This window comes from Phocoena phocoena, chromosome 4 (genome assembly GCF_963924675.1).
Source record: "Phocoena phocoena chromosome 4, mPhoPho1.1, whole genome shotgun sequence".
NCBI classification, from domain to species: Eukaryota; Metazoa; Chordata; class Mammalia; order Artiodactyla; family Phocoenidae; genus Phocoena; species Phocoena phocoena.
In genome coordinates, this window is record NC_089222.1 from 103,194,577 (window position 1) to 103,205,282 (window position 10,706).

The following is a 10,706-nucleotide window of genomic DNA, read 5'->3' on the forward strand; positions in this document are numbered from 1 at the left end:
ATGCAGCGGACACGGGTTCGAGCCCTGGTCCAGGAGGATCCCACATGCCGTGGAGCAACTAAGCCCGTGCACCACAACTACTGAGCCTGTGCTCTAGAGCCCGCGATCCACAACTACTGAGCCCGCATGCCACAACTACTGAAGCCCGCGTGCCTAGGGCCGTGCTCTGCAACAAGAGCAGCCATTACAATGAGAAGCCCATGCACCGCAGCGAAGAGTAGCCACCGCTCGCTGCAACTAGAGACAGCCCACGCATAGCAACAAAGACCCAACACAGCCGAAAATAAATAAATAAAATAAATAAATTTATTTAACAAAAAAACTGGACCTATAGGCTTTAATAAGTGGTTTAGTTTTAGAATGTGGTTCTTCTGAAAGTCATCAAACTGATACATGCATCAGAAATTTATATCTGGGACTTCCCTTGTGGTCCAGTGGTTAAGATTCAGTGCTTCCACTGCAGGGGACATGGGTTCAATCCCTGGTCAGGGAACTAAGATCCCACATGCTGTGCAGCCAAAAAAAATTAAAAATTGTATCAGATTATTCATAACAGTGTAAGTAATGTCCTTAGGCCATTTAATGTAGAACATGAAGTTCACAGTGGTGAGTACATGGTGAAACCAAGACCTCAGGTCATTTTGTTTCCAGGGACTAGAATAAAATGCTATAAGGATTTAAATCATAGGATTTTATTTGGTTGGTCAGATGCAGAGAATAAACTATGAAAATACAATAGAACTATTGAAATTATTAACTTGGAATTCTCATGTATTTTTTTTGCACCCGTAAATTATGTCCTCCCTGAATAATAAAGTATTCTTTATATTTTAAATTGCATAGACAACTTGCAAATGGATACCATGTATTAAATGGCTACATTGTACAATGTAAAACACATTAGTGATTATTAGAAACAGTTTTTTTAAATCACCCAATATATTACTATGAATCCATGTTCATAAATTCTAAAATTTGTAAAAATGGATCTAGGCCATCCTTGAAACTGTCACTCATTTTTTAGATGCTTAGTAAACAGAACCAGCTGTGATTCTGATGGCTATGAAAGTAGATATAATACCTTTTCTTCTTTCTCTTATAGTCTTCTGTATATCTCTATGTTCAACAAATATAAAGATATGTTCCCATCAAACACCAATGGCATTTTTCACAGAAGTAGAACAAAAAATTTCACAATTTTTATGGAAACACAAAAGATCCCAAATAGCCGAAGCAATCTTGAGAAAGAAAAACAGAGCTGGAGGAACCAGGCTCCCTGACTTCAGACTATACTACAAAGTTATAGTAATCAAGACAGTACGGTAATGGCACTAAAACAGAAATATAGATCAATGGAACAGCATAGAAAGCCCAGAGATAAACCCATGCACATATGGTCACCTTATTTTTGATAAAGAAGGCAAGAATATATAATAGAGAAAAGACAGTCTCTTCAATAAGTGGTGCTGGGAAAACTGGACAGCTACATGTAAAAGAATGAAATTAGAACACTCCTTAACACCATTCACAAAAATAAACTCAAAATGGATTAAAGACCTAAATGTAAGGCCAGACACTATAAAACTCTTAGAGGAAAACATAGGAAGAACACTCTACGACATAAATTACAGTAAGATCCTTTATGACCCTCCTCCTACAGTAATGGAAATTAAAAAAATATAAACAAATGAGACCTAATGAAACTCAAAAGCTTTTACACAGCAAAGGAAACCATAAATAAGATGAAAAGACAACACTCAGAATGGGAGAAAATACTTGCAAATGAAGCAACTAACAAAGGGTTAATCTCCAAAATATACAAACAGCTCATGCAGCTCAATCAAAAAAACAAACAACCCAATCCAAAAATGGGCAGAAGACCTAAATAGACATTTCTCCAAAGAAGACATACAGATGGCCAACAAACACATGAAAAGCTGCTCAACATCACTAATTATTAGAGAAATGCAAATCAAAACTACAATGAGGTATCATCTCACACCAGTCAGAATGGCCATCATCACAAAATCTACAAACAATAAATGCTGGAGAGGGTGTGGAGGAAAGAGAACACTCTTGCACTGTTGGTGGGAATGTAAATTGATACAGTCACTATGGAGAACAGTATGGAGGTTCCTTAAAAAACTAAAAATAGAACTATCATACGACCCAGCAATACCACTACTGGGCATATACCCTGAGAAAACCATAATTCAAAAAGAGTCGTGTACCACAATGTTCATTGCAGCTCTATTTACAATAGCCAGGACATGGAAGCAACCTAAGTGTCCATCGACAAATGAATGGATCAAGAAGATGTGGCACATATATACAATGGAATATTAGCCATAAAAAGAAATGAAATTGAGTTATTTGTAGTGAGGTAGATGGACCTAGAGTGTCCTACAGAGTGAAGTAAGTCAGAAAGAGAAAAACAAATACCATATGCTAACACATATATATGGAATCTAAAAAAAAAAGAAAAAATTGGTTCCGAAGAACCTAGCGGCAGGACAGGAATAAAGACGCAGACGTAGAGAATGGACCTGAGGACGAGGGGAGGGGGAAGGGTAAGCTGGGACGAAATGAGAGAGTGGCATGGACATATATACACTACCAAATGTAAAATAGATAGCTAGTGGGAAGCACCCACATAGCACAGGGAGATCAGCTCGGTGCTTTGTGACCACCTAGAGGGGTAGGATAGGGAGGGGGGGAGTGAGATGCAAGAGGGAGGAGATATGGGGATATATGTATATGTATAGCTGATTTACTTTGTTATAGTGCAGAAACTAACACACCATTGTAAAGCAATTATACTCTAATAAAGGTGTTAAAAAATATATATGTTCCCAAATTATTTGTAATATTTCACAAGGCTTCCTCCATAATATTCTATGGTTATTATTCTTATTTGGAAGGAATGGTTGTTGAGGAGAAAAGGTTTCGTTCACTTAACTACAGAACATTTTTACTTCTGGAGCTTCTACATAGAGATGATAAGAAATACACAGCAACAATATAAGGAACCATTTCTTAGGAAAATGTGTACAAAATATTTTAAAGAATTTAAAATATATTAAAAGAATATACTTTTACTGTTTAATGATCCTGACCTGGTGAATTTAGGAATAAAAGGTAAACTTACTTTGATAAAAAGAAAAAAAATAGAAAGAAAAAAAAATAAAACCACCTCAGGAGATTTTAAATTAAAAGTTTAAAAATCACTATTATTAAAAATGTAGGGCTTCCCTGGTGGCGCAGTGGTTGAGTCCACCTGCCAATGCCGGGGACGCGGGTTCAATTCTTAGCCCGGGAGGATCCCACGTGCTGCAGAGCTGCTGAGCCCATGCACCACAGCTGCTGGACCTGCACTCTGGAGCCCTTGAGCCACAGCTACTGAGCCCACATCCTGCATCTGCTGAGGCCTGCGTGCCTGGAGCCTATGCTCCACAACAAGAGAAGCCACGGCAGTGAGAGGCCTGCACACCACAACGAGGAGTGGCCCCCGCTCGCCACAACTAGAGAAAGCCCCCGCACAGCAACAAAGACCCAACACAGCCAAAAAAAATAAAAACACATAAATAAATAAATTTATTTTTTAAAAAAAGAAATATAAACATATACTTAAGGTGTCATAAGAGTAGGAATGGGAACAGAAGGAAGCTAAGGAATGTTAATAAAGTCAATACATGTAAAACAAGTACATGCCTTGTATAAAGTCTCAAGATAGCAAGTTTTTGTACTTTAAAAGTCAGTTGTCGGAGCGGCTAGGCCCGTGAGCCATGGCCGCTGAGCCTGCGCGTCCGGAGCCTGTGTTCCACAACGGGAGAGGCCACAACAGTGAGAGGCCCGCATACCGCAAAAAAAATAAATAAATAAAAAGTCAGTTGAAATGGAGATTTCCAGTCTTCCTCCCCAGAGATTCTGAGTCTTTTGTTGTCTTACCCTTGACAGGCCATAGGTGATACAATTGGCCATTTACTAGTAATGCAGTGCATAGAAGCACAAGAGATATCCTAGTGAAACCCCTGGATGGTCCCCAGACGTACTCCTTTCTGCTCCCATTGTGTGACATCAACCTGAATACTTCATGGCAATTATCATTACTTCTGATATTACAGGAGCTCCTGTGTTTGTTTGCTGCTCCACGGTCAGGAGGAGGAGCTGAAAGCAGTTTGTTCCTACTCACAACATCCAATTCAGTGAAATTCTCTGTCCCCTGGCTGACTGAGTGTTACCTCCCTGAAAACCACAATCCTCAATAGATGTTGATAGGAACTAATCCTATTTCCAACATATAGTGCCTGGAACTGTATATTTTAGCTTTAGGGGATGCCCCAACAGAAAATAAACTGTTAGTTGATTACATAATGGCCTCCTAGGGAACAGTGCCTTACCCCTACAGGGTATTGTCCCTAAGCCAGTGCTTTGGCTAAGCCTTTAGCAGTATGTTCCGTCATCCTAGTAGGTCAGTTGCATGCAGAAGACCAGTGGATCCTATCATTATGCTTTTTATTTTTGTGCCTCCTTTACCAACAAATGGACCTCGGTCTGAAGCAACATCCTTTGGAATAACGTGTTCATAAATCAGACATTCTATAAGCACTCAGATGGTGGTGGGGGTGGACACATTGTAGATAAGAAGAACCAGCCCATATCTAGAGTAAATATTGATTGTAATTTTTAAAAAAACCACTGCTATCTCATCCAAGACAGAAGGGGCCCAATGTTATCCCTCTGTGATCAGTAGCTAGTTGGTTTTCTCAAGGATTGGTGCCATATCAATCTCTGCAGCTGACTGAATAGTCATTCAGAAAGAAGCAGTAGCTAATAAACCCTGGTAAAGGAAGAATATGCTATAGAGTCCATGCATTGCCTCTACGCCTTCCACAATGGCTACTCTATTTATGGGCCCATTGTATCATCTTGTGCTGGCATTTTAGGATTCAGATCTAAGCACTTTATCACTCTTTCAGTTAGTAGTGGGGAACGATCCATGAAGCTGAAGGTAGGAGTTGAAGTGCAAGGGTAGTAAATACCATGAGAATCGGACTATTTATTCAAGTAATTTTCTTGTGCCTTCTGGACTTAAGCTGGTTCAATCTGAATTATAAAATTTCTATTAGCCAAAGGGTTGTTGTACTCACAGTGGAATTTATGACCCAGAGAATCTGATAGTATCCAGGTTATTCCAGGTAGCAGTCATTAAAGCTATCACTTGCTTAGGTTAATGTAATCTACCTAATCTATTTGGTCTTTACATGTACTAGAAAGACAAAATAAGCAGAGAAATTATGGGAACCACCATATCTGACTTTTTCAAGTTATAGATGGCACAGATTCTGAAATTTGTGTCTTTTGTATGCTGTAAGAGAGAGAAATCAAACCTAATTTTCTTCTAGCTGTTTTCACGTTAAATAAACCATTCTTTCTCACTGGACTTATATTTCATTTTAGACATACATAAATTATCATGTATACCAGAATCTATTTACAGACTGTCTTTACAGACCAGTTCTACTGATTTATTCCTATACTAATAATATATAGATTTGATTACAGTAACTTTGTAGTATGTTCTGAAATCTGATAAGTAAATCCCAACTCAATGTATTTATTGGTAATAAAATTTTTGGCTAATCTGAAGCATACAGTCTTGCAGAACATCTTGAGGTTATTTTATTCGATCTGTATCTCCTCAAACAGTGTCTGAATTCTAAAATATTAGTCAAAGAAAATGTAACTCATATACATTGTCTTCTCATCTAAGACCATGACTGTATTTCCTTTTGCCATATCTTATTTTATATCTGTCTATTAAATTTAAAATCTGTTTTCCTTGAGTTCCATAGCTTTCTTGGTAAAGTTATTCTTAAAGATTCAATGGTTTGGTACTAGTGTAAATGACATTTGTCTCCAATCTCTATTATAGATCTTTATTGCCAGTATCAAAGAAAGATATTGCTATTTGTTGTATTAATAATACTACATTACCACATTATCTTATTAGTTTTAACAGCTTTACTGAAATATAATTAAAGTATAATAAACTGTACATATTTAAAGTGCACATTTAATAAGATTTGGCATGTGTATGTACCTGTGAAACAATCAAGATACTGACTATATTGATCCCCAGAGTTTTCTTACGCCCTTTATCACACCTCTTTCCCACCCCATTCACTCCTGTCCTCATTCTACTGCCCCATTTCCAACTATTATTCTGCTTTCTGTCACTAGAGATTAGTTTGCATCTTCCAGAATGCTATGTAAGTGGTACTATGTAAGTGGAATTTAACATTATGTACTGATTTTAGCCTGATTTCATTCACTCAGGATAGCTATTTTCAGAATCACTCTTTTTGTAACAGGTATCAGTAATTCATTTCTTCTGATTGAAGAAGAGTGTTCCATTATGTTTGTTTAGTCATTAACCTGTTGATGGCTATTTGGTTTGTTACCAGTTTTTGAACATTAGAAATAAAGTTGTTATAAACATCTGTGTATAAGTCTTGGTATGGACTATGCTTTCATTACTACATGTGGAATGCAGAGCAAAATGCCTAGATCTCATGGTAAGTGAATGATAAACTTTGAGAAACTGTCAAACATTTTCCAAAATTGTTGTACAACTTTACATTCTCACCAGCAGTGTATGAGACATCCAGTTTATTCGTATCCTCATCAACACTTGGTATAGTCAGTCTTTTTAGTTTTAGATATTCTTACAGGTTTACAGTGGTATCACATTGTAATTTTAATTTGCATTTCCCTAATAAAGTTGAGCATCTTTTTTGTGCTTATTTGCTATCCATATGTTTTCTTTTTTTGCAAGAACTTATTCAAATTTTTTGTCACTTTTTTTTTTTTTTGGTCTATAAAATGTAATTTTATTTTATGTTACTCTGCTATTACGTAGGGCATAACATTTTCACAAGGCTTTTTTGGGACTACAGTCAATGATTATTAGAGCAACATACAATAGTGGTCCAACTCTCTAAATAATCACTAGACAAACTGGACACCCTCTCACATGTGTATAAATCTGCATGGAAAAGTACTAAAGTTTTAGACTTGGACTTGTGTACTTTATGTCCCCTTTCTAGTGTATTAAGAAATGACATGCACTTTCATTTGCCAAAAGCAATGCTTGTATTTTGGCAGCAACATGCTACTTCTATTACATAGTAAAGGGAATACCAGAACTACAAAGGCAGGAGATGTAAGTGAATTTTTATTGGGAAGGGAAGTTGTCAACTTAAACAGCAGCAAATGAAGAATGAATGAGGAAACTCCCTGTTGTCACAGATACACAAGACCTCCATCATATATGATACAGGAGGCATTTTAATTTGTGACCCCCAGCCTCAAAATGTCAAGTGTTTTTCCATTCAATCTAATACTTCTGGATTCCTACCAAAAAGGAATATATTAAGAGGATGGAAAAGTTGCTTACTGAAAGAAAATTCCCAAAAAAGAGTAAGGGAGGGAATGTAGAAATCAAGAAGTTATGTAGAACACTCTTTAAATTGTAATTAACTATATTTTCATATTTTCACAGTAATACAAAACACAGTCACGTGCAGAACTGGTTCAGGTTACTTAAATACCAGATAGATTTTTAGTTCTCTACATAAGTGTTTGGAAGTTACTTGTGTTTTTATAAAATGAAGCTATTAATACGTTTCTACAGCAGTAACTGTACACTAGGAAAGCCAAGACAAACACAAATCAAGGAATGGAGTTTTCCCAAAGCTGCAGTGTGAAAAGACTATGAACAGTTATTCCATACACATGAATGTGTTTCTTTGCTATAGGAAATCCAAATGGAATAAGGAATGGAGATGAGTAAAAAGGTTTCTTGAGGGGAAGAAGGATGACACCCTGTATGCACTTAGTTCTCTGCCCCTTCTGCCACATCACATTCTTCTCCTGCACTGTCTGATGTCCATTATGTTAGGTTGTCTCTAAGCAACTGCATGATGAGGGTGCTGTCTTTGTATGAGTCTTCATTCAGTGTATCAAGTTCTGCAATGGCCTCATCAAAAGCCGTTTTAGCCAGTGTTCAGGCAAGTTCTGGGTTATTAAGGATCTCATAGTAAAATACAGAAAAGTTAAGAGCCAGCCCCAGGCGTATTGAGTGTGTGGGTTGCATCTCTTTCTTGCTTATATCAATAGCCTCTTGGTAAGCTCCTTGGGAATTATCTATTGTTTCTGATCATCACCACAAGCAACTTCAGCAAGGTACCGGAAGTAATCTCCCTTCATCTCCTTCAGATAGAAGACCTTACTCTCTGGATTAGTTGCATTGGCTATTAAATACTTATCCAACAATTCCAGGACCGTGGTGCAGATGGACCTCAGTTCGGACTCTACTTTCTCCCGATAGTCCTTAATCGGCTGCAACTTCTTGTCGGAGGTGTTGGTCTTCTGCTCGATGCTCGAGATGACCCTCCAGGCAGACATGTGGCTCCCGACGTTCTTGCAGGCCACCAAGAGCAGGCTGCATCCTCGTTGGACAGCTCCGCACCCTGCTCCGTCACGGCTTTCGTGCAGGTGGCCATGTCGTCATAGTGCTTGGCCTGCTGGGCCAGCTTGGCCTTCTGGATCAGCTCCATCTTTTCCATGGGGCCAGGAACAGGACAGCGAGGGCAAGCACCAACCCGGATGGTGAGGAGTCGTCTCTTTTGCCACTTTTAAATTGGATTTTTGTTATCTTATTATTCAGATTTGAGTTCCTAATATATTCTGGCAATCATTCCTTTATCAGATATATGATTGGCAAATATTTTCTCCCAGTCATTGGCTTGTATTTTCATTCTTTTAACAGTCTTTCAAAGAACAGAAATTTTAAATTTTGATGAAGTTTGACTTATTAATTTGTTTTTTTATGGATCATGCTATTGATGTTGCAACACAGAGTCACAAAGGTTTTTCCCTTATGTTGTCATCTGAAGATTTACAGTTTTAGGTTTTCAATCTAGGTTGATGATCCATTTTGAGTTAAATTGTGTGAGATGGTTGAAATTCATTGTTTTGCATATGTGTTTTCAGTTGTTGCAACACCATTCCTTGAAAAGGCTATCCTTTTTCAACAGAATTACCTTTGCAACTTTGTAAAAATTTAGTTGTCAATATGTGAGTGAGTCTATTTCTCAGCTCTATTCTTTTCTACTGACCTATACATCTATTTTCATGCAAATACCAATCAAAACATTACTGTAGCTTTATAAATCTTATAATATCTTAAAATCAGGTAGTATTAGTTGTCAAACTTTACCCTTTTTCAAAGTTGTTGGCCATTCTAGGTCCTTTGCATCTTCATATAAATTTTAGAACCAGTTTATCAATTTCTACCCAAAAAGAAAATAGTCTGCTTGGATTTTATTGGGATTTAGTTGAATCTATAGATAAATTTGGGGAGAATTGACATTTAAACCCTATTGAGTCTTCTGACCCATGAACATAGTTTATCTCTCTAGATCTTTTTAAATGTTTCTCAGTAGGGTTTTGCAGTTTTCGTTAGATTTATCCCTAGTGGTTTCACATTTCCTGATGCTGATGTACATGGAATTCTTAAATTCCAATTTGTGAGTGTTAAAAATATATAAGATTTCAAAAGTTTTTATACATTGATACTGTATACTGAACCAAAGATTAAAGGAATATTCTAAATGCTTCTAGTAGGGAGGCAAAGGGGAGGTGATAAAAATCTGACCGTGCTCAGACTTCTTACTTGAAACTCTTGAAGCCAAACTATAATGCCTTTGAAGTTTGAGGGATAAATTATTTCCAATTTAAAATTCTATTCCAAGTCAAGCTATCATGAAAGTTTGGAAATAAAATTAAAAATTGTTTCCAACAAAAGAATAACTAATACAGATTTGTTCAGCATTATCTTAATTTTGTACTTACTGCACCAGCATAATTATAATAGCTCTCATTCACTTTTCAATTTTTCTTCATAAATATCAACAATTCTGAAAGTCTGCCTTATATGCTCCATAAGGAAGATCCTAAGGTTATGTTCCTGCCCAACAATGACATAAACCATTAAAGAAGACTCAGAATTCAAGAAACAGAAGATAATGTAGGAAAGTAATAAAGAGAAATTATAATGTGACTGATTAGAAAAGGAATTACCAAAGAAAGGATTTTCATTCCTGGAAATAGTCAAACAGTTATAATAACTACCTACCTTGGGTTTTGTAGAGAAATCTATGGGAGGGCTAGATTAGGTGAACTGTGGTCTCCAAAGTTAAAAAAATCTTCTATTGTAAAATAACAGTTCTTTGATTATGATTCATAAATGTCTGCTTCTTTTATTGATATTAATGTCAATGCTAACAACTTACATTTAAAGTTAGCATATATTTTTCCCTTTATTCTGAAGCAATATTTAAGAACTTCAATAAGATTAGTAAAACTTTTTAAAAGTTATGAAATAGTGAATATAGACTAGCTTGTTTCATAAAGTCCTAGGGAAACAGATATGAAAGAGATATCAAAGTTTGTCTGCCCTTAATAATGATAATGGAATTACATTTGTGTTCTCTTGACCTACTTCTCTGATGACCGATAAAGCCTGTTGATAAGAACACAAGATTACATATAATTATCTGTAGAGTAATAACTGTCTATATGGATATTAAAACTATAACTTTGACGCTGGGTGTTACACTCATTCAAAAGAGCTTAGCAAA

General features: G+C 36.6%; 1 pseudogene; it reads right to left on the minus strand.

Annotated features, from left to right (window-relative positions):
• Positions 1-7,897: 7,897 nt before the first annotated feature.
• On the minus strand, positions 7,898-8,630 carry LOC136121919 (14-3-3 protein theta pseudogene; annotated as a pseudogene).
• Positions 8,631-10,706: the final 2,076 nt, after the last annotated feature.